Source organism: Rutilus rutilus (assembly GCF_951802725.1).
Source record: "Rutilus rutilus genome assembly, chromosome: 4".
Classification (NCBI taxonomy): domain Eukaryota; kingdom Metazoa; phylum Chordata; class Actinopteri; order Cypriniformes; family Leuciscidae; genus Rutilus; species Rutilus rutilus.
The window spans coordinates 31,036,981-31,060,231 of NC_140212.1; positions in this window are offsets into that span (position 1 = coordinate 31,036,981).

The window sequence follows — 23,251 nt, forward strand, 5'->3', positions numbered from 1 at the left end:
TGGACAAAGCTGGTGGTTCTTCTAGGCATTTGCCACAACCCTCCCAGTGACACATAGAAAATAACATTAACAACTGCTTGTTAGAGACAATGCTTTTTCTGTCTTCAATACAGTTTGTGTCTTCCTCCTCTTCCTCCTCTGCATCACTGCAACTGGCATTGTCATCACTTGAGGAAAAAAAAGTCCTCATCGTGGTCCTCAAAGGACACCTCATTTGGGATTTGTAAGGAGCTCTGAGAAACCATTTATTCACTACACATTTACGAACTAATACACATTGTGCTGATGAACTACTAGTAATTGTTTTCGTGTGGTTTGCTATGTTTCCTAATGTATTATAACGCACCAATTAATTTTGTCTCAAAAATATTGCATACAATACAAAATTGTGTCTAAAATATGCATTAGATTGTATTTGCAATGTACATAGTCAATTATTAATGGAGCAATAGTGGTTCATGGTGTTATAAGAGGGAAATGTGGTGGGAGGTTGGAGGGCTGTAGCCTGTCATGCACTCTCATTTATTGTATACAAGCACATTATGCATTTTAGTAAATAGAGACTGCTTGTATATGTCGTGTGCATTTAGAGAAAATACCAAAACATGGTTGAGATACTGTGCGTTTTAGAAAATCGAGGCAGATAATGGGAAAATGTGATTGGACGAATTCATCCAATGGGATCGCTTGTTAAGTTAGCTGCACGCAAAATGTTAAAACCAAAATACTGCACGGCCGGATACTGCACAGATACCTCTTACTATGGACCTAGCAGCTAATTCTGCGAGTTGAACTCCCTGCATCAACAATGTTTCCTGAGACGATGAACATCAGTTAGCTTCAGGGTGAGTAGTGTTGTAAAGTTTTTCTTTCTTCAAAGCAGACCAGGAGACGTTGGGATCACGTTCAAACAGAAGAGTTTCTTTATTTGAGCGCGCCTGCGGTTTCGTCCAACATAATCTAAAGTATATAAATTTACATGGTGTCTTATAGGCATTTTAGGAGGAGGGACTTTTGAAGGTGGAGACAAATTCAAACAAAGCATGTAATTGAGTATACAGGTTAAAGGGTAACTAAACCCCTGGTCAGAGCCTGACTCCACCCACTGGCAATATTTGAAAAATGCTAGAAAAGTGGGCAGACCCCAGCGGAGATAGAGGGGACGAACCGAGGGCGGGGCTGAGCGCGGGGGCGTGCATTGAGACCCGCAGTGACGGATTAATTGACAGCTGCTGTCAGACTCTAAAATGGAGACTGACTGGAGTGACGCAAGTAGCTGTGCAACAGAGCGATCATTTGAGGTCGAGGACTTTTCTCCCCCACCTTCACCTGAAGTGGAGGAGGGCGAATTGTCCGCGGACACAGCAGGACCAGAACCTTATCAGTTCGAGCCGCTGGCTCAAATTGCGGTCTTAACTCCCGAATCGCGATCGGCATCCGACGATGCTAGCGAAGCAGCCGCGCACGGGAGAATGGGGCCAGTGTCTGAGTGGTAAAACATTAGCATTATGGCTAAATTAGGCTAATACTAAAAGCAAATGCTAACGGACCAATAAAATGTTTTTAAAAACATGCATTTAGGCTTATTTTGGTATGATTTAGTGGTATTAATTAAGCGAAAAAACATATTTCAAGTCTCCCTGTACAAGTACAAATGATTCTGTCTCAACAGGTGCACCTGTGGGCATTGCAGCTCACTGTCCCTGGTAGAAAACGTGTGTTGTAGGGAGATACCCAAGGTAGCTATGAAATATGACAAGAACAGTGTTAACTTTAACCATTGAAAGGTTACTATGACAAAGATATCTCATTCAAACAGATTTTCCATCTCATGAATATGATTGACCTGAAGAATGAAAGCTGTATCATATACTTGGATATTTATTATCACTCATAGCCATGCAAAATGTTTCTAAAGCTTCAGCCTATCTGATAAAGATATAATTTTGTGTGAAAAGATTGCTTTATCAATAAAATTAAACACTAAGTTCACATATATTGTCTTTCAATAATTTAAGTTAAATGTTAAGTCAAATTCAAGCACTTCCAAGCATTTTAAGCACCTTGTACGAACCCTGAAAAAAAAACACACAATACCAAATATTAAATAAATCATCCTAACAAAGTAGTAATAATCTCATGTTATAGGTAGTACACAGGTGTGACCAGATAGGTGGAGTGGGCTGTATAACAGCACATCCAGGATTTGAGCCGGTAGCACTTAACCCATATGTGCTACAAGCTGTATATGGTACTTACGTACAGTTATATGGGGAGATGGAAGAGACAGTTATAAACAGGTTAGTTCCAGAAAGAAAGGTTACATTTTATATAAATAAATATAAAAAATAAGTGTATATAATGCATTACAATTTTTTTATACTCAACTTCAACATACATGGGCACCACCTGTCTTTCAGCGCGTATAGACACCTTGCGTATCGTAATGTCGTTAGGTGGTGTTGGGGGTACCTTGGCCAACATGTTCGGGTGGTCATACCTTCATGTGCGGTGACCCGGATCAGGGAAGAGTTTCCTGAAGAAGGAACTTACAGAGGTTTCCTTCCCCCACTGCATTTTTTTTTTTTTTTTTTTTTTAGAATATTAAAATAAAATAAAAATGAATTAAAAGAAGCATTTTTAACTGGAGTTACACACCACACACACACAAAAAAACCTCTTTAGTCTAAATTTGCAAATAATTTTTCTTGAATGTTGTAGATGACCAGGTTTTCCCCCAGGTTTGATCACCCCAAATTTAAGACTTCAGGACCTTTTTAAGAGCACTTTAATGAAAATGAAGACCTATATCGCACCCATTATGCAGTCGTAAAACACCAGATCAAATCCCAATAATGACTATTACGAACAAATGTTTTAATTAAAAATACATTTATAAAAAAAAAAAGCATTTAACAATACACCGATTTATGCATTTTAACAGAATAAATATATTTAATTAATATTAAATAGTACATAATAAACTGTGATTTTTTTGGGTAAATATCAAACATTCATAAACAGATAAACTTTAAATTGCTTCAACCATTTTTTCATTTTCAAGAATAAAAAGAAATGTAAATACACCTTAAAAACAAGGGAGGGATGGATAGAGAGACATAGAGAGTGGGAGATAGATAAAAAGAGACAATGCGAGAGAGATAAGAGAGATAGTTTGCGCATGATACTCCCAAAAATTAGACGTTCTGCTAAAACCCTGTTGAATTTTCATTTCACCTTGCGTTGCTGTCTGGTTGAATAAATAGGCTAGTATAATGAAATTTAAGACCTTGTTAAGGCTTTAATTTAGTTACATGACATTTAAGACCTTTTTAAAGTCCAACTGAAATCAAAATTGACCCTATTATTTTGTTAGCGCATATTACTAGTCTTGTGGTGAACAATTAATCCGTGCAAGTTAAAACACAGAAAAAAAAAGCACTCCCCTCAAATCATTAGTCTGTAATGAGCGAGAGATGGAGAGGAGGAGCGCTAGAGTAAAACCCTGCCCTATGTTCAATATTTCTTTTCACTGGGAAATACGTCACAGCACTGGAGAAAAGTCGTTTGCAACTTCCGGTTCACGCGGACTTTAAGACCCCACGGCTACCCTGATGACAGACAGGTGTGTCCAAGCTGGCAGAGTGGGTAGGTATAGAGCTGGAAAGTCCCGCCCCTTCCACTGACCTCTAGGTTGAAAAACGGCCCATTTGGTTTGAATGATGAGATTTGGGTACAAAACACACAGGCATCTCGATCTGTCTCCATAGATTTTCTCAACATTAGCACATGTGAATTTTTCACATGCTGCTGTGCCTAAACAAAATATTTAAAGTTTTTAATACAACAGTTGATGACAGTGTGGCCGGAAAACTTTCACTTCTATCACATTAACACAATATATTTCTCAATACTGTTTTAAAATATCGCCAACCAGAGGCTCGTGGAGACAAGAAGGAAACAGGGCGTTTTCGTGGCAGTGGATGTTCTGAATGTGGTTTGCTACAGAGCTCCACTTGGCCACTATCTCCTCCCCAGATTTTGATGTGGTCGCAGACCAATAAAGGTGATTGACCACACTCTTTCTCCACAGCCCCACGTCCTGCAGTCCCTTACCCTTACTAAGGGCATCCATTTTTTTACCAAGTCCTGAACACATAAATAATAATAAAAACAATTACTGTACTCAATGTTTCCCGCAGCACTTTATAGACCAAGGTGGTGGACTAACATTCAGTATAGGCTATACGATAAAAAATAAGTTTGTGATAAATTAACATTTTTGGGGCATCTTAAAAAGTTCACTTTGTACAATCTTCCCATATAATTGTCTACCACTTTAACTGAAAACATTTTTTGTTAGAAAAAATGGTACAGTTCTTCGTTCTATTCAAAATACTAACCTTTTCCCATATGCCATGGGTCGAAGTAGTGTGTAATGTCCTGTTTTTGCTCCCTCATAAATTTCTGTACCCCTGTGTGACGGTCAGTCACCAAAGACTGGACCACAACACCTCTTTCCTCTAGAAAAGACAGGCTTCTTTCAAATCCCTCCTTCTCCATCCGTTGGCTGTTTCCAACTTCATTGCTCTGCAAACACAAACAAATATTTTAGATCAATGCACAGTATATAGTAATTCACAAAACAAAATGTTTTCATTGTGTAGTTGTTTACCTGGACTAGTTGGATGTCTATGACCCTATTGGCTTTGAGGTCCATCATGGTGTAGCTTCCATATTTTGCTGAATGTCCTACAATTGTGTTATTTGCACAAAGCCAACGTCAACAAAGCCTGACAGCAGTCTAATATTATTTATATATATATATATATATATATACATACACACACACACACACACACACACACATATACATACATACATACACACATAATTAATGAGTTATTTATTACCAGGTGAATCAGCTCTCATGTCCCCACCAAGAGTCACAGCCCCATCAGCAATGGCATTTTCAATAGCGTCATCCTGCTCAATCTTCCACTGCCAGTTTATGGTTGGAATAAGGAGCTTGGCCTGATGCTTGTGGAAGCACGACTCAGAGATCCCCTGGATTTTGAAGGCATCCAAGAACTAAAAATTTTTTTTTTTTAAATACATCTTCATATAATAACCTGAGGGGTGACGTGCAAATATGACAGCTCTATGTTATTATCTCTCACCTTCGATATCTGGCAAAACGATGAGCCAGTGAACAGAACAGCTGCACAAAGCTGTAGGTTTCCCGCTGGTATATTGTTTACCATTGGCTGGCTCGACCAGTCACTGGAGTACTCACAGTAAGCACAGTGCTGTTTCACACGGAGAAGTGTCCCAATGGTTGTTTGTGAAACAACCAAACTCCGGGTGCAGACAGGGCATCTTCTAAAAAGCTCCAGCAGTTTCTCTTCATATACAATGTACTTCATCACTTTGTGGGGTAATACTTCATCGGAGACTCTATGTAAAAAAGAAAAAAAAAAAAAAAAGAAAAAGGTAAAACAAATTTAAATAAAAGCATAACATAATCATAATTTGGTTATGTAATGTGTATGTATCAGAAATAACTTAATGACAATCAATCAAAAGTATTTAAAAACAAGTAATAGCTAAATTAGAACATTCAAATATAGCCTAACTGAAAAACCTAACGGGACTAAACGCATTACCTTGTACAGTTCATGGTGCTCTCACTTCCGTCTTGATGATAGCTGGAGTCATCAGTGGACACCTCACATCTTTTCCTCTTTATTGGTGTAGAGGTTGCTCCGGGACACTCTGTGTAAGGCTCCATCAGTGTGCCTGTGTCACACGACACACTCCTGTTAGGCATTCTGGCCTGGGTGGCTGCACAAATTAATAATAGATTTGTTATCAATAAGCAGCGACAGTACAAAACTACTAAATTATATAATCTTGACTATGATGAAACATTCAAAAGCTCCATAGTATTCAAAAATCACCTTTGCTTCTCCTCATGGGCTTCATGTTAGCCTGCACACCTGCAGATCTGGAGATGACTGGTTCAGTCTGGCACCCAATTTCTCTGGTCATAGTAGGCTAAAAAAAATTGTTTTATGGTTTACAATTACAGTTTTATATTCAGTCATTTTAGAGATTTTAAAATATTTATAAATAGTTAATTAACTTCTGAGGTAATTTTCAACAGGATTATTATTACTATTACGCTATTTTTATTCCTCACAGGGTCGCAAGACGACGTAAAGTACATGCATCTGATGAGTTTTATCGAGTTGATGTCAATAGCGTGCGCTTTCCGTATAGCTGCTAGCAGCTATTCATATTTTGCCGCTATGTGAAAAAATCCAGTAAAATGCGCTGGCGCGTTTGTCGACCCCAGAGGATTAACTTTTGCCTAACCGTAAATTGTGATTAAAATATATATGATCACTCACCTCAAGACGCCGCTGCGGTGGTGGAGTCCATGCAGGAGGACTCAGAGCAGCGTTTGGCACTGCATTGCTTTTCAGCGCGAGCTGTGTGGAGAAGCCCATTTCCACCTCTATCGCGTTGGAGAAGCAATCCCGCGTAAAATGCAGGTTGCACACTTGAGCTCTAGGCGGGAACTCACGGTCTTCCAGGCCAAGTGCATGCAACCACTGTCGCCTAATTTCCAAATCTGCTGGAAAACTATGCAGTCCAGCAGTGCTGTTACAACCAGCAACACTACACCTACGTACCATCCTGACCACTGTACTAAATACAGATAAATCTACGCTAACTCGAAGCTATCCTAACTGATGCAATACTAACGTTATGCTACTAACAAACTATGCTTCTAACAATACTACACTAACAACTATGCTAATAATAAACTACCTAGGCTACAAGAAATAATATAAATGACTATATAAATGCTATGCTAAATAGATGCTAAAAATACTCTACCCTGATCGTTTTCAATACTCGCAATTCCAACTCCTGACTCGCTACAGTGGTTTTGACGCAACAAGATGTTTTTTATACTGCCAGGGGCGTGGTGAGCTCGTACCAAGGGCGTGGTGAGCTGGAACCTGCTTACGTCACGCAGTACCGCTTACGTCACGCAGTACCGCAACATCCAATAGGAAAATTCAACTGCAGTAGCCACCGTTCAACCTGAAGAGGGCAGCACTCAGACGTTTTTACACCATATATTGTAGAATTAAAACACTTTATACCCAAATGTCAAAAAAGTTACTCGAATCAATGAACAGCACTAATAAAGACCCATTCTTACAGATCATTAACTAAAAAAAGTTGGTTTAGGGTTTAGTTACCCTTTAAGGAACCCGCCCCAGACCGGCAGTCTCAATTTAATCAGCATAACCACTCAAATGCATATGTGCTAATCCAATTAGCCAAACAATTCAACGTCTGCATTAAAGACAATAGGTTAGCGTCTCCGTGATCTGACTCATTTAACTTACAAAGGAAAAACAGGTCGGGCAGGAATATCTTGCTGTAAACTCAATAATCACTTTTTCAGTTTATATACTATCTAAATTAAAACCTCAAATGCTAAAATCAGTATTCTTCACCGTGATGTTATGTAAGGAAGCATATCTGAAATAGATTTTTAAATTTGTAACCCTTCAGTAGAGAGGGACATTGGATTCTGTTTACAGACCTGCTGCGGTTTAGTTAGCTGCTAGTAAACGCATTATTATCGATCTGTGATATCGTCGGAGTCATGATTTAGTACTTGCCGTTGGTCTATCGGTCTGCCCTGTACTATAGCCTGAAAAGTTGAACATTGATGGAATGGCCTCAGGTTTCAGTCTGTTGGTCTTAACCCTCACCAGTGAACCTGTTGTATCGAAAGTACAACTCTCTAAATAGTCTGTCGCTAAAAAATGCTCACTACAGACTCGAAATCCAGGGGCTGTCGGAGGGTTAGCCAGTTTTAAGGCAGCTAGCCATGACTTGAGGACTGGTTTCCTTGTCAAAGGTAGCCTGTGAAAATGTATCGTAACCCCAGCTGACTTAGCCCTATAAAATTCATTGCTACAGCCAGGGGCAATACAGTATGAACCCCCCCTAGACCTTTTGGTTTCTGTTTCCTCAGCCGTGTCAGCTAGCCTCAGACTATTTACATGCTATGGCTGCTCTCCTTGCGTTGGTTAGCAACAGAGTAGCTTACCATGCCATTGACGTAGCCGAATGTTGAAATCCAACAACAACCATTTCAGCATCCCTTTTAACAAATTCTGCCATTTTAATAATTATAATAGATGTATTTTATTTATTCTCATTGGTACATCACCTTTACTCAAATTCAAGTTCAGTTAATCTTTAAGTGTGGTATGTGGTATGGTGTGCGGTTGTTTGATGCGCTTTGTTCTTTTCTTGCGTTTCACGGAAATGGCCACGTGGCAGATGCTCTTGGATTCGAGCTCCTCTACTATCATGAGATCTTAATTTGTCCCATCCACCTCATGGCCGTGGTTAAACTGGTCCGTGTTTGAATTTTTATTTAGTTATGTTTTAATAATAATAATCATAATAATGTGTTACATTTACATAGCGCTTTTCTGGACACTCAAAGTGATTTACATATGGAAGGGGGGAATCTTCTCAACAACCACCAATGTGCAGCACCACCTGGATGATTTGACGGTAGCCATATTGCACCAGAACGCTCACCACACATCAGCTTATTGGTGGAGAGGAGACAGTGATGAAGCCAATGTAACGAGTTGGCTCAAAGGGGAAATATTAATAATAACTCATAACTTGTTATGATTAATTATGAATATTTGGGTCAGTTAATTGGATTAACTTGATGTAGCTACATTAATATGTACATTAAATGCGGCCGCAACACGCCCTTGCAGATGATTGGCTCCGAAACAGGGGAAAGGCGTGGCTGTGGTCCCTTCAAAAACACGCGCTAGCTCTCTAGGACTTTGCAGTTCAACAGTTCGAGAGAGACTCGTTTCTTCCTCCGTTTTCTTTTTATTTCATTTCTTGATACTTTATTTCAGTTTGATAATTCTCATACAAACCAACGAAACTTAAGGCTAAGTTATCTTTGAGCTAAGTTTAACGAACTCTTTGATTTAACATCGAAACCCAACTTCGCCTCCGACGAAGCGGCTGACCACGCGTTCCAGGTGCCTTTGTTTCACGAGACGCATACAAGAGGGCCTCAAACAAGTACTGTATATCCTTAAATTCGCAGATCCAAAAGAAATGCTGTTTTAAGTTGTCTAGAAATTGCTATAGCCTTTGGGTTCTCGTTGAAAAGTAACATTTTAAACTGTTTTGCCTTCTTCCTTGTTCTGACTCTCTCACACACAATCTCACACTTTTCTTAGACTTGCATACACACTTTTTCTCAAACTCACACACACACACAAACACACACGCACGCGCACGTGCTCACTAAACTCCCACATACACGCTGCCACACCTACACACACCCAAAACTCTCTCTCTTCCTCTCTCTCATTTTCTCTCTCCCTATAACCTTGTTATTATATTATTCTGTTTGCTTTGTTTTATTTTATGTCTTATTGCGATCGCTTATGTTGTTTTGTTTATGCATATTTACTCCTGCGTGATTTGAATTAGTACATGTAATCTTAGTTGTTTGATTAAAACTTTATAATCCTATGAAATTGAATCTGTCTCATATTGTTACATTGCTGAAATCCCTGAGAGTGCGATTACCTCTAAGCTCTATTTTTGTTCTACCAGTAATTATCTAAATTGTCTATAAACCCTAAAGTATCGTTCTCTGTGGCCACAAGAAGGATATCTTGTCGGAGTTATAGACTGATAAGTTTCTGTTCAGAAATTGTACATATTGTCTGCCGGACAGATAATTTGCACGATAAATGAACACTAACTTTACCTAAATTTCCCCTAATTGAACGTATAAATTCTACCTACTTATCCCCTATTTAGAATAAATTAATTTGTGTATACAGCACATTAATATTCATATCTTATGAATATTAATTCTCATTGAGCTAATAAATCCCCTTAACTGACTCAGTGTTGTTACACTAAGAAAAGCGTATCTTTCAGGGTCACAGAAAAATTATTATTTCTTAGCATGTACAGCGCTTGGAGCATGTAACAAGATCATAATCGTAAAACAAACTTTGTTGCAAGCAGAGAATCAGAACCAAATACATACTGTAACTCAAATACATTTGTAAATCACAAACATAACTAATCTAAGCACACATACATGCATAAGTAAAATGGTGAGTGACAGAATGGAACCGGAAGCAGGAAATTAACTATGGAAAAGAACCATCATCTTATCATTTTCAGAGCACATCATTAAATGTATACTTGCATGGTGTTTGCAGTGGAAACAATTCTTGAAGTTCTTGGAAAAGGATGTTGATGGTTCCTTGAGTGTCAAACGTGGAAGTTGCAATCGTTTTCTTCTCCGTTGGATGAAGAAGATATGATGAACTTGAGTGGTTTGTTTGACTCTGTTCTGGTTGAAGGTTTTCAAAAGGCATGGAGGCCATGATGGATGGGGGCCAATGGGCAAATTTGGCCAGGATGCCCATTGCCCAGATTGAAAGTAGCAGATAAATGCTGTGTTTGTTTGAATGCTTATATAAACTATGATAATGACGCAGAAGATTGGCTTGTGCTCTGGGTTTGACAAGGGAATATTTATTAAATTAGTTGTGACTGATTAGTAGTGGTAACTACTATTAAACGCTCATGCATATTTCTTTTACTGTGTTACTTAAAAAAAAAAAAATATATATATATATATATATATATATATCTGAGTTTCCGTTGTCCGGTAATTGCCGGACATTGACCGAAAAAAAAATGAAATGTCCGACAAAATTAAATCTCTCCGGTCAAATTGTCCGATTCAAATTTCCTAATAATCCCGCCCCCTAACACAATCTGAATTTGAGAATAAGCCTAAAATGTATACAGCAAAAATACACCGACCTTTGGCTATGTTATAAAGGAACAGGCTCTACCGTTTGTAGGGTTAATGTCCGACGAGCTGTCCATTGTCAGGTATTAGACGATGGCGAGGCGTGAACCGTCCGACGCGCAGCGGAGGCTACCTGACAATGGACACCTCGAAGGGCATTAACCCGCTTATACCATGGTCACTTGCAAAATAACACATTTTTAAAACATTAGTTTATATTTTAATTAGTTTTACAATCGAAATCTAAAGTTTTTACAAACAATAACTTGGTTTCCCTTACGCCTGACGGTTTATTTAGCAAACGGAGATAGTCCACTCAGCTCGTAGAACCCTTCAGTTTACTGCCTGTTGCTATGGTTACTCACTGCTGATGTAGCCAGCGCATTTATTTATTAATTTCGAACGGTAAACAGTCAGTTTCACCAGAACTCCTTTACTATGTGTCCTCTATGGACACCCTGCAGCCAATCAGAATCAAGTATTCACCCACAAGTATTCGCATTCTGCATTTCAAATAAAGCGCACGCCTAAAACGGCTGTAATATAGAAACAACGAACGAATGAGAGAGACGTTTTAAATATGGCCAGGCCCAGGCAGACTAGCCTTAAAAGCTTTTTTCAGAAGCCAGACGCGACGGACGATGGTGAATCAGGAACGCCTGAAGCCTCAGATGTCCAGACAGCTCCACCACCACCACCGGAGAAAAAGCCGAAGTGTAGGGCGTATCGGTCGGAATGGAGTGACAAGTTCCCATGGCTAAGATGTGAGGTAGTTGATAGTAACGAAAAAATGTTCTGTTTGCACTGCGAAAAGGCAGAACGACGCAACGGATTCACAAGAGGGTCGAATAATTTGAGAATATCTGCTCTCATTGAACATAGTCAGAGCAATGACCATGTTGCGGCGCTCAATTTAACGCCACAGCAGGTTGCGATGAAAGGCCACTGTGACAAGGCCACGGAAACTTCTAAGAAAAAACTATGCTCTCAGCTCAAAATTGTATTCCACATGGCAAAACATGATCTCCCATCTAACCATTTTGTAGCACAGACTGAGCTACTGCAAGCTCTCGAGGCTCCAGATTTTGTCACCACCGATGGCATTTATTGCCACAGCGACTCTGTGGATGATATGGAGAGAGCATTAGAACACGTCGTGGTGGAACAGATCCGTGAAAAACTGAAAAAGAGTGACTTAATTGGAATAATAATTGACGAAACTGTAAATATCACTGTGAACAAAAAGTTAATCATATATCTAAAGCTGGAAATAAAAGGAAAGGTGGAGACATGCTTTCTTGGAAATTATGATGTGGACTGCGGGACCGCAAGATGCATTTATGATCGCGTTGTTGCGGTGCTTCGCGAAATGGATATAGCACTGTCCCGTGTCATTGGCCTGGGTTCAGATGGTGCAAATGTAATGACGGGAAGGCATGGTGGGGTTGGTGCTTTATTTAAGCAAGCGAATCCCTTTTCTATCCAGGTGCACTGCGTTGCCCACAGGGCTGCACTTGCTGCGCTGGACGCAGCGAAAGCTGTGGAAAACATCCGAGCTTACAAAAACACGATCTCCTCAGTGTACTCCTTCTACAGACACTCTGCCACCAGAACATCCCGGCTCCGCCAATTAACAGCTGCACTCAGTGATGAGGACATGGTCAGCCTCAAGCAGCCGTGCGCAGTACGCTGGCTATCCCTACACAGGGCTGTGGAGGCCATGAAGCACAACTGGGCAGCTGTGGCCATGGAACTTCATGAAGAGGCCGTGGAAGGAAATACCCAAGCACAAGGGCTGCTTGGTCAAATCCAGACCTACAGCTTCATAGCCCTGACTCACGCACTGGCCGATCTACTACCAGTGATGACAAAACTGAATTTAGTTTTTCAGAAAGACAACGTCAATCTTTCCAGCATCCGACCAATAGTGCAAGCATCTGTCACGGCATTTACACAGTTACGAGATGTCCCAGGTCCAGAAGAGGAGACATTCCAGGCGGGCTATAAAGACGGCACATACAAGGATGTCAAAGTGACCAATTCAAGCGACCGCTCCATTCAAGCTTTCAGAAAAGCCAGGGAACGCTATGTTCAACATCTGATAGATGCCTTGCAAGATCGGTTCCCCGAGGATTGCATGGATCTACTTCACTGCCTCGATGCCCTTCTGAACCCCTCTAGATATCCGCAGACACATAGTGGTAAGTAGGAGCTGTTGATTTATTATACGGGTCATTCTATTGAAACGTCCACTTTTGGTATGTCAAGATGTCTTAAAATGTATTTATTTTTCTAACATTTAAACTTACACCACATTATTAGATTACTAAAAATTTAAAATATAAATAAAAATGTATATTTTTTGTGCATTTATTTAAAGACGGCATGTACCTTTTTTGTCACTGGTGTTACCCTACTACTTTGGCAATTTCAAAGGTTTTTATGAAATATTATTTCTATTTTTTTTTCAGCATATGTCAGAGTTACCGAAAAATAATAATAATACAACAAATAAGGAGATTATGTTTTATTTATTTTACTCAGGTTTGTTAAAAGTGTGCTTGAATGATGTTAGTTCGTTTGCGCAACCATCTATTTGCTATAACAATCAAAATATTTGAAAACCGGTTAAAATTAAGTAGTGATGCAATCCTTTAAATCTTAACTTTTGAGTGTAGCAGAATTAAATGGATGTAAAATTATTATTGTGTCACATGTGACATTGTATTTAATGTGACAGAAAAAAATATATATTTTATAGTATAAATATAATATCAAATATATTTGATAGTTATGTATACATCATTGTATTTTAAATGGTGTAAAAACCTGTTATTGGTCTTGTGAATCATCGGAGTCTGAGAGATCCATTTGCAGCAATTTATTTAGAAAAAGGGAAGTCGACAGGCAAAGATAAAAATCACCGGCAAACAATAGCAGTAGAGAGCAGGAGAGTTCGTGGTCAGTAAACAGGCAGAAGGTCGAGGCAGGCGGCAAACAGTCGTAATCCAATATCCAGGCAGAGGTAAAGCAGGCAGGCAGCAGGCTGGCGTGAAACAAGGAACAAAATAGGGTCAAACCAGGTAGGCAAACACAGGAAGAAATGCTCAGAGTTGTTCACAGTAGCAATACAAAACTTCGCACAGGATGCTGTGCGAGTTGCAGCTATAAAGCCCAGAAGATGAGAGACAGCTGAACGAGGTGATTAGAATGAGAACGGGGTTATGGGAACTGTAGTGTGTAACAGTCAATATTCGGGCGAGGGCGCCCTCTGATGGCCTGATAGGGTGGTTGCAGAGTCTGTGACTGTGACAGAGCCCCCCCCCTGCGAGCGACTCCTGGCGCGAAGGGGTTGACGACGCCGAGGTCGACCACGTGGTCGGGGAGCAGGTTTGTTGGGATAGGCACGATGGAAGTCAGTGGTTAGGTTGGGGTCCAAAATGTCCTTGGCGTCGACCCAGGAACGCTCCTCCGGGCCATATCCCTCCCAGTCGACCAAGTACTGAAGGGTACTGCCCCGACGTCTGGAGTCAAGGAGTTCATGGACTTGAAAAGCCTCCTCGCCCTCCACCAGGATGGGTTGGGGGTTCGGCTCCTGGGACCTCTCCTCCCTTGTTTCATCGGGACCGTCAGCAGGCTTGAGCAGTGAGACATGGAACGTGGAGGCAAGACGGTAATGTTTAGGCAGGGCAAGACGAAACGACACAGGTGTGATCTGTCGAATGATCTTGAAGGGACCCACGTACCTGGGGCTGAGCTTTTTACAGGGGAGCCGTAGTCGGAGGTCCCGGGTGGATAGCCAAACCCACTGGCCGGGCCGGTACACTGGACCAGTACGACGGTGGCGATCCGCTTGTTCTTTCTGACGACGAACGGCCTGTTGGAGGTGAATATGGGCCTGGTTCCAAGTCTCCTCACTGCGTTGAAGCCAGTCGTTCACGGCTGGGACACTGGTGGGTTCGCCGGACCATGGAAATAGAGGCGGTTGAAACCCCAGTACACACTGGAAGGGGGTGAGGCCGGTAGCATGCTTCTGGATGGAGTTCTGGGCGTACTCAGCCCACATCAGATAGCGGCTCCAATCCTCTTGATGTTGGTGGCAGTAGGAGCGGAGGAACCGAATGATCTCCTGATTCATACGTTCGGCCTGCCCATTGGATTGGGGGTGATACCCAGACGTGAGGCTGACGTTAACCTGCAGGGTATTGAAGAAGGCTGCCCAAACTCGGGAGGTAAACTGAGGGCCTCTATCGGAGACGATGTCCTCCGGGAGGCCGTAAAAGCGAAATACCAGATTGCACAGGAGTTCTGCTGTTTGTAGGGCGGTGGGTAGCTTGGCCAGGGGTATCAGGCGGCAGGCCTTAGAAAACCGATCTATAACTGTGAGGATGGTGGTGTGGCCATCGGAGACGGGGAGATCGGTGAGGAAGTCAACGGCTATGTGCGACCAAGGGCGTTGGGGTACAGGGAGAGGCTGGAGTAGGCCGGCAGGTAGTTGTCGTGGTGTTTTCTGGGTATTGCAAACTCTGCAGTGTCGGATGAATGTAATGGTGTCTTGAGTTAGTGATGACCACCAGAAGCGATTTTGCAGGAGGTGAATGGTAGCGGTGATTCCCGGATGCCCTGAGCTAGGAAGAGAGTGGACTTGTTCTAGGACCTGATTCCGGAGGATCTCAGGGACGAAGACTTTGTTAGGAGGACAGGCAGAAGGAATATCAGACTGGGAGTTAATCTGGTCAATCTCTGTCTCAATGTCCCACCGGATGGGGGCAACGATGATGTCAGGGGTAAGAATAGTTTCGGGATCTACTGGTGTCAGGTCGAGGTCATGTTGTCTCGATAGAGCATCTGCTTTAACATTCTGGGACCCTGGGCGATAGGTTACGGAGAAATGGAACCGACTGAAGAACAGTGACCACCGAGCCTGTCTAGGGTTCAATCTCTTGGCGGTGCGCAGGTATTCTAGATTCTTATGGTCGGTTAGTACAGTAAAGGGATATAGAGCTCCCTCTAGCCAATGCCGCCACTCTTCGAAAGCTGCCTTCATAGCTAGAAGCTCCCTATCCCCAACATCATAGTTCCTCTCAGCAGCATTGAGTTTCCGCGAGTAGAATGCACAAGGGCGTAACTTAGGTGGAGAACCCTGCCGTTGCGAGAGGATGGCGCCTATCCCAGTACTGGATGCATCTACTTCAACCACAAAGGGTATTTCCGGATCCGGATGGGAAAGGATGGGTGCCGAGGTGAAGCGCTGTTTGAGTTGGTTAAAAGCTTGGGTTGCAGATTCATTCCAAGGAAGACGATGAGAGCCCTTCTTAACCAGGGACGTGAGGGGGGTTGCCACTGAACTGAAGTTCCTTATAAAGCGGCGATAAAAGTTGGCAAACCCGAGGAAGCGCTGGAGTTCTTTTAGAGTGGTGGGTTGTGGCCACTCTAGGACTGCTCTAACCTTTCCCTCATCCATGGCGACTCCATCCGGGCTGATTACGTACCCCAGGAAAGTGGTGGACGTCTGGTGGAACTCACACTTTTCAATTTTGGCATACAGTTGGTACTGGATGAGCCTCTGTAGGACTGCTCGAAAGTGTTGCACATGATCGACCAGCGTGTCCGAATAGATTAGAATGTCGTCGATATAGACAATGACCGTCTTGTGGAGCATATCTCTGAACACGTCGTTGATGACGTGTTGGTGGAGAAAGCGGTCTTCCACTCGTCCCCTTCTCTGATGCGAATGAGGTTGTATGCACAGCGCAAGTCTAATTTGGTATAATATTTAGCTGTACGTAGCAACTCTAGAGCGGATGGAACCAACGGGAGTGGGTAGCGGAACTTAACGGTGATGTTATTAAGAGCCCGATAGTCAATGCATGGCCGGAGACCCCCGTCTTTCTTTTGTACAAAGAAGAAGCCAGCGGATGCCGGAGAGGTGGAGGGCCGAATGAAACCTTTGGTTAGTTCCTCCTCTATATATTTCTTCATGGAATCGGTCTCGGGTTGGGAAAGAGGGAATTTTCTGCCCTTGGGAGGCGTGGAGCCAGGCAGGAGGTCAATAGCGCAGTCGCTGGCGCGATGAGGTGGAAGGGTTGAGGCTTTTACTTTACTGAAAGCCTCCACTAGATCATGGTACTCGCGTGGTAGATTATCTGAACTGGTTTGCTCGGGGGGTACAGTCACTGCTCGAACAGACAATGGGGAGACATGGTTGAGGCACTTAGTGTAGCAGGCTTCACTCCAGCGGGAAATTTGGTTGGTTCTCCACCCAATGAGTGGGTCATGTTTGCGGAGCCACGGCAGGCCTAGAATGACTGAGACATGGGAGGTGTTAAGAACATAAAACTGAATAATCTCACCGTGAAGTGCTCCAGTTCGCAGATGGAGCTCCTGAGTGATGTGGGTCACTTTGCCTGAGCCCAACGGCCGTCTGTCGATGGCTTCGACTGTGAGAGGGGAAATACATTGTATCAGTGTTATGTCGTGTGATAGAGCAAAGTCCTTGGATATGAAGTTTCCTGCAGCCCCAGAATCAATTAGAGCACAGGTGGAGAACTGACGGCCATTAGCTGTGATTACGATGGATACAGACACGCATGTATTAGAGTACAATGAGTCAGAGGTTAAGCTCACCGGCCTTGGTGCAGGTGAACGTGGTCGGGAAGGGCAAGCGATGCGAAGATGACCCGCCTCCCCGCAGTACATGCACAGATGTTGTGTCATACGTCGCTCACGTTCATCAGCTGACAGATGGTACGTGTTGAGTTGCATGGGTTCGGAGTCATCAACTGGTACGGTTGCTGAGGGACTAGGAATCGGTACGTGCCGGGGGGCTTGAACAGTGCGATGACTCGCTCGGCGAGATCGTAGGAGATTGTCGATCTGAATCGTAAGGTTGATGAATTCATCCAAGTTTCTGCCTTCATCCCTACAGGCTAGTTCAGACTGAAGTTCGTGAGTTAAACCTCTACGGAAGATCACTTTTAGCGTATCATTAACCCAGGTGGTTTGGGCTGCGAGGGTACGAAAACTGAGTGCATATTCAGCAGCGGTTAATTTGCCCTGCGTCAGTTCAAGCAGACGATCGCCTGCACTCTTACCCTCCTTGGAGTGTTCAAATACTTCACGAAAGCGCCGTAGAAACATCTCAAATGATGGAAAAGCAGTGCCATCCTCCCTCCACACAGCTGTTATCCAATCCAAAGCCCTCCCAGTGAGTAATGAGCACACAAAGGAAACCTTACCAGCCTCGGTGGTATACAGCGTGGGTTGCTGAGCGATGAATAAGGAGCATTGAAGAATAAATCCTCTACATTTACTTGGATCTCCGTCAAATTTCTCTGGCAGCGCGAGACGAGGGCTCGCGGAGGGCGTGGCCTCTACCGGTCGAGCGGGGATGGGTTCTGGCGTGGGCGATTGAAGAGTTCGGACTGCTTTGACCAGCTCCTCCGTCAACGCGGTGAGTCGAGTCAGCTGATGATGGTGAGCTTCGAGCTGACTTGCCTGGGCTGTATAAGCGGCCGTCAAGGAAGACACAGCTGCTGGATCCGGTCGCGGCGAAGTTTTCTCTTGTGAATCATCGGAGTCTGAGAGATCCATTTGCAGCAATTTATTTAGAAAAAGGGAAGTCGACAGGCAAAGGTAAAAATCACCGGCAAACAATAGCAGTAGAGAGCAGGAGAGTTCGTGGTCAGTAAACAGGCAGAAGGTCGAGGCAGGCGGCAAACAGTCGTAATCCAATATCCAGGCAGAGGTAAAGCAGGCAGGCAGCAGGCTGGCGTGAAACAAGGAACAAAATAGGGTCAAACCAGGTAGGCAAACACAGGAAGAAATGCTCAGAGTTGTTCACAGTAGCAATACAAAACTTCGCACAGGATGCTGTGCGAGTTGCAGCTATAAAGCCCAGAAGATGAGAGACAGCTGAACGAGGTGATTAGAATGAGAACGGGGTTATGGGAACTGTAGTGTGTAACAGTCAATATTCGGGCGAGGGCGCCCTCTGATGGCCTGATAGGGTGGTTGCAGAGTCTGTGACTGTGACAATTGGCCTCAAAATAAAGCACTTTCCCTCTGTACATGACTGTGGGTACGAGCACTTCTGTGGTGCTTGGAATTCTATAGAATTTATAAAAATCAAATATTGCCACATTGATGGCTCAAGAAGGTGTAATTTTTCAAATAACATATTGTTTTATTTTAAAATGTAAAGAAATTGTAACCCTAAAGTATTTTTTAAGTGTAATATTTCTGTAAAGGCTAGGGACAGAAAAATTGACATTTCCATAGAATGACCCATACAGGCCTACTTATAATAAGCGCAGCATTCTTTTGTAGGCCTATAATTCTAATATCGTTCTCACCTATTATATTATCTTATAGCTCTTCAAGAATATGCAGAACCAGCGATCAGAAGGATTATTTGCCATTTTACAAGCATTGAGTCTGCGGACACCTCTCCTCTTATCGATGCCGTAATCCTGCGACGTGATGCCCTCGCTGTCATGACAGCGCTCCGTGGCTATGGAGGATTGCATTTCTCCACAGCCTGCGAAGTCCTCATATGTGATTTCAACGAAATGTATCCAGAGTGGACCAAGCTCGCCAAGATAGCCTGTGTAATCCCTGTCTCAAGTGTTCCTGCAGAGAGGGGGGTTCTCGCTGCAGAATCGGATCAAAACAAAGCAGCGAAGTCGCCTTGCGGAGAACAAGGTTACGCGGCTTATGCGCATCGCAAGTTGTGGAGAGACACTGGGAAGTTTTGATTTTATGTCGGCAGCTGCACAATTCAGCACTGCAAAACAGCGTAAAAAGTAGCCTAAAATGACGCGATACAATGTTATAGGCCTAGTCATTTGTCTCATTTGACAAGGAGTCATTTCACGGTGGCCAATTTAAATGATACCACCAGCTAAATCAGACATACTGAGAGTGTGTAATTAAGTTCGCTTGAATAAAAACAATAGGCTACTATTCAGATATTTTATGTGGGGAAGGGGGATTGGTTTGTTTAACTATGAATTTGAAACCATACTAAAAACAACTGGCGTTGATTGACGCCAATCGGACGTTCATGTTTTTTTTTTTTTTTTCTATTTGAATATTAGACTAATAAACATGTTGCATTCTATACGGCCTGATTATGTCATTTTTTTAATTTACATAGCCTGCCTCCAGTTTTCCTAAACTTGACTAATTAAGAGGCGATATTTGACCGGCATATCATCAAAATGTCCGGAAAACGAAAGGTGGGGACAAGTGATAAGTAATTAAAAAAAATTATGTTATGTGCTAGGGCTGTGCGATATGGGGGAAATATAAATTGCAATTTTGAGCAGATAAATAAACTATTAATTGTTTAGTTTTTGCCATCCTGTTCTGCTGAAGTGTGACTTCAAAACCGAGTTTTGTATTGAATAGTCAGTTTTTTGTATTGTTACATCAATAGTTAATATACATCTTGAAAGTGAAGCCAAGAAACACAGAGAAGCCAAATGTGTGTATTAAAACTTTAGTTCCAATTGTTTGGCTCAAGATTGAAAGTAGCAGATAAATGCAGTGTTTGTTTGAATACTTTAACCAATGATGTGATAATGATGCAGAAGATTGGCTTGTGCTCTGGGTTTGACAAGGGAATTTTTTATTAAATTAGTTGTGACTGATTAGTAGTGGTAACTACTATTAAAACGCTCATGCATATTTTTTTTACAGTGTTGCTTAATTCTGCATGTGAATGGTTGCAATTTGCCAAGTATTACAAATAAGCTAATTTAGCTCCTAAAAATGTAGTACAGTTAAAGTGTAGTAGGGGAACAAATTAGGGCTGAACGATATATCGTTATCGTATCTATATTGAGATATGAACTTTCAAGATATTACTATCGAAAAAAGCAACGATATAGACGATATAGATTTCCCCTCTCCGCGCTCGCCCTGCATACAACTCTGGCAGTCACAACAAACATCAGTTTCACGAGTGCCCTTGAATGCACCGCTAAAGCAAGCGCGCACACACTACCAGGGACGTGGGAACTATACTGTGAGAGGGGGGGCGGCGTTTCAATGGTGACGCGTCATTGCTTGTCACGTGACACACCGCAACAGCGCTGAATGAATGATGATCTGCTTTTATGTCATTTTTCCTTTTTTATTCAGAATATTCACAAATGTGTTAGCTATGGCATGAAATATCTGATATTCCGATTGTCAAATACATGCAAGTGGAAGTATATTGTTGTTTAAACACCTTTATAACGATCGCGTTAGTTGAGCTGTATGCGCGATGGGCGCCGCCGTGTAATGGGCCTTTCACACAGGACGCGGTATGCGCGGCGCTGCGCTATAAAACCCATTCATCTCAATGGCTTGCGCCGCGCAAGGACGTTTTGTTTCTGCGTCGAGCAAAGCGCAAGCGCAGCGGTGCGCATCATTGGCGTGCTCACGCGCACGCCGCGGGTCAAAGTTCAAAATAGTTCAACTTTTGCCGCTGCGCTCTGTGACGATTACCAGCGCGGCCAATAGAATCGGGGGATCCAAACAAGCACGGAAATCAAAATGGATGAAAGTAAATTATATTAAGACATCGTATACACGGAAATCAAAATGGATGAACGGCTAGTACTGTGTGTGTCAGAATTTCCTGAGCTGTACGATACAAGTTTGAGGTCGTATAGGGACATCGTCAGGAAAGCTGTGTCATGGAGACATATCTCCATTCAAGTTGGCATGTCAGGTGTGTAAATCAGGTAGCTTGTTGTAGATATGCAATATGGGCGATCACCTGGTGATCTGTCTATACGGTATTATAACTGTTATACATATCATAACTGTTATACATAGAACGTATGCACGGGCAGTATGTGTTAAAAGCCTTTTTTCCTCCTGAACTGTAAAGTGAATTATATTAAGACATCGTATGGTATTAACGATCGTCTCATAGTCAAGTCAAGTATATTTGTATAGCAATACAGATTGTATCAAAGCAGCTGCACAGTATTCAATTAAAATAAAATAATACAACAAGGTTTGTTTCTAGTGGAATTTATTGATTGATACAATTAAATATCATAGACAGACAGATTTACATTAAAAAATGTACATTAAAAATAATTGTGTTTTAACTGTCAGGTAACTTGTAGGTAGGCAATGTGTGTAAACAGTTTAATATGTGTCCCCCATGAATGAACTCTACACTACACCAGTTAAATTACGTGGAGTAGAGGTGTAGTTTTCAAATGTGTTATTAAAAAAGATGAAATCCTTTCTCAAATTAGAGGATGAGTGTAAAAAGAGATGGAAAAATCTCAGGGGCAGGTATATAAAGGAGAGAAAGGCTATGAGGGAGAAGAAGAGTGGTGCAGGGGCAGAACAGAAGAACACATGGAGGTATTTCTCCATAATGAGTTTTTTGTAGCCTCATGTGAAAGAGAGGGCCACTTCATCTAATATGACCCCATCCCTAGAAGAGAGATTGACCTGCTCCCAGGTTACCACATCACCCCTGGCTCCTCAGTCATCACCACCTACCCCACCACCTGGTGACCTAACTGAAACCTTGACCCTTTACCTGACTGGTGTATCTTCCGGTACCCTGTCTACCCCTGCAGTTCTGGCTGTTGAGTCTTCTGAGACTCTGTCTGACCCTCCTGATGTGTCCTGGGGGCCACCATCTACCTCGGCACCTCATGCATTACATGTGTCTGCAGCACCCATCACTCCACGGGCTACGCCAGCACCACAGGGATCGACGAGGAACAAAAAAAGGAAGGGGCAGAATGATGAATTCGAGAACCAGCTGATGAATGTTCTCAATCAGTCTGCAGATGAGGAGGAGCTTTTTCTGTTGAGTCTGGCACCATGTCTCAGAAACCTGTCACTTGAGAAAAGGAGTGAAGTTAAAATAGAGTTCCTCACTACTTTACATAGGGCTGACTTTTCCTGAGAGATATATTCTCGATTATATATACTATAATATCTGAATCAAAAACAAGAATCATAAAGTCAGCTCTTTTTTTTAGAATATAACATTTATTCAAACATTAAACCTGAAACTAAGAAACAAATCATATATATATATATATATATATATATATATATATATATATATATATATGTTTCAGATTTAATGTTTGAATAAATGTTATATTCTAAAAGAGCTGACTTGATTCTTGTTTTGATTCAGATATTATATATAGATAATTTGTTCCTTAATTTCATGTTTAATGTTTTGAATAAATGTATTTTATTATAAAAAAAATAGCTGAGTTCCTGATTTTTGTTTTATTCAGATGTTATTTATATAAAATGTGTTCCTTAGTTTCAGATTTAATGTTTTGA